Raw genomic sequence first — 2,148 nt, forward strand, 5'->3', positions numbered from 1 at the left:
TCCTGGGTTCAAGCAATTCTCATGCCTCAGCCTCCCAAGTAGCTGGGATTACAGGCACACGCCACTACACCTAGCTAATTTTTGTATTTTTAGTAGAGACAGGGTTTCTGCATGTTACCCAGGACGGTCTCGATCTCCTCACCTCATGATCCACCCACCTCAGCCTCCCAAAGTGCTGAGATTCCAGGCATTAGCCAACATGCCCGGCCTGAACTTATATTTCTTTTTGCCTTCTCTTGTGTCTATTTGCTCTACAGTTTCTCCTGGTTTGGTTGTCATTTTTAAAATGATTTTTTTTTCTCTTCATTTCTAGTTCTTTCCTGAATTCTGTCACCCAATTTTAAGTTTTTCTAATTCTGATGAATAACGCTCTTTCATGTCTTTTACCATTTTCTTAATGTCTTTAGTTCCTTTCAGATAGTATGTCACTCTATTTAACTCTTCTTTTTCAACATGTCTTTCTGGGTTGCTCTCATTGTCTATACTCCCTTAAGTTTTGCATAACAATACTGAGACCCAATGTAACTCATCCAAGTTCACTTTTCAAAGTATGAAAAACAATATAATTTTAAAAACAAATTTGCATTCTAATGTTTCCTTTGGAGAAAAGTGGCAGAAGTGATTCCCAAAACCAACTAGTCAACGTTAGACTACAAACTTCCAAAGATAGACCACTTTGCTTCAGAGACTGGAAGTTTCTTTCAGGTAACTCTTTTTCCCTTTTATATCTCAAAAGCAAAGAAACTATCAATTTAGTCAGAAGACACTGCACCAAACAACCCTCTCTCAAAAAATCCTAATGAGCCTTATTTCATTTCTTCTGTAGTATCAGTTCAGTTTCTGCTTTTGAGATTCTCCCTACAGAAAAGAATCATCTCTGACTCCTTTGTGTAAATCAAAGACAGAGATCAATGACATACAGAATTAATATGAAACAGCATTTTAAATGCAGACACCATCCAACACAATCAGTGAGCAGAAAACTTTGTCTTCATTGAAATATTTGATCAATTGTTTCATGTCAAGTAGTATTTTTAATTAGATATTTGTCCCTCTTCACATAAAAGGGCTGATTACTATATTTTACAGAAGAATGCATTTAACAATTTCCTACCAATAAAATAGAACTTTGCCCTCAAAATGTTTTAACCATTTGAACTTTAAAATGCAAGTTCGCAGTTCTTTAAGAGACTAACACAGAAGGCTAAAGTAATACTCCATAAAACCCAGAGAAGAGATTATAAAACTCCTCTGTAGATTCCTGTCTGGAGTCACAGCTTAACCAGAAAAAAATTCATCACAATTTAAGCACCTTAGTGATATTTTTATATAGCTCATAGAACAAGTGAGACATTTAAGTTTTCTCTGCTTTAAAGGTCATTTCAAGCCTAGGATGATGGGGCACACCAATAGTCCAAGCTACTTGGGAGGCTAAGTTGGGAGAATCACTTGAGCCTAGGAGTTCAAGGCTACAGTGAGCTATGATTGTACCACTGCACTCCAGACTGGGTGACAGAGCAAGATCTTGTCTCTAAAAAAATTAATTAATTAATTTAAAAATAAAATCAAAGTATTAGTATACCATGACTACTACCCTACCTGAAACTGTTTCATAACTCCCTTTTTCTTATAGGATGAAAGTCAAGTTGCTTGATGTCTCATCCCTTGGTGACCTGGCACTTAGCCTCATCTCTGTCAAACATTCATTCAACAAAGATGGCTTGCCCTCAGCCCAGCAAGATGAAATCAGAGGGCTGGAGGTCCCTCACACATGCCACAATCTCTCACACGTCCATGCCTTTGCACACTGTTCCCTCCATGGACTTGCCCTTCCACCACTCCTTCCGATTGTAAATGTCCAGGCCAAAGGTAGTTCATCTGGTGGCCTCTGAGGAGGTAGCTCAGGGTAGGATACTAGCTGGAAAGACGCACAAAGGAACGATGTGTATTGATGAAAATAATTATGATTTTAAACATATCTTTGTAACTAGCATGAGATGGTATCTCAATGTAGTTTTGATTTGCATTTCTCTAATGACCAGTGATGATGAGCATTTTTTCATATGTTTGTTGGCCTCATGTATGTCTTCTTTTGTAAAGCGTCTGTTCATATCCTTTGCCCACTTTTGAATGGCCTTGTTTGTTTTT

At 37.7% G+C, this 2,148-nt stretch overlaps 1 non-coding gene across 1 annotated transcript; it reads left to right on the forward strand.

Moving 5' to 3' along the window:
- Nucleotides 1-1,153: 1,153 nt before the first annotated feature.
- On the forward strand, nucleotides 1,154-1,279 carry LOC119470491. Its single transcript, XR_005199404.1, has one exon. It is a non-coding gene; the product is annotated as a small nucleolar RNA SNORA26 (small nucleolar RNA).
- The last annotated feature ends 869 nt before the right edge of the window (nucleotides 1,280-2,148 follow it).

This window comes from Cebus imitator, unplaced genomic scaffold (assembly GCF_001604975.1).
Source record: "Cebus imitator isolate Cc_AM_T3 unplaced genomic scaffold, Cebus_imitator-1.0 Scaffold0, whole genome shotgun sequence".
NCBI classification, from domain to species: domain Eukaryota; kingdom Metazoa; phylum Chordata; class Mammalia; order Primates; family Cebidae; genus Cebus; species Cebus imitator.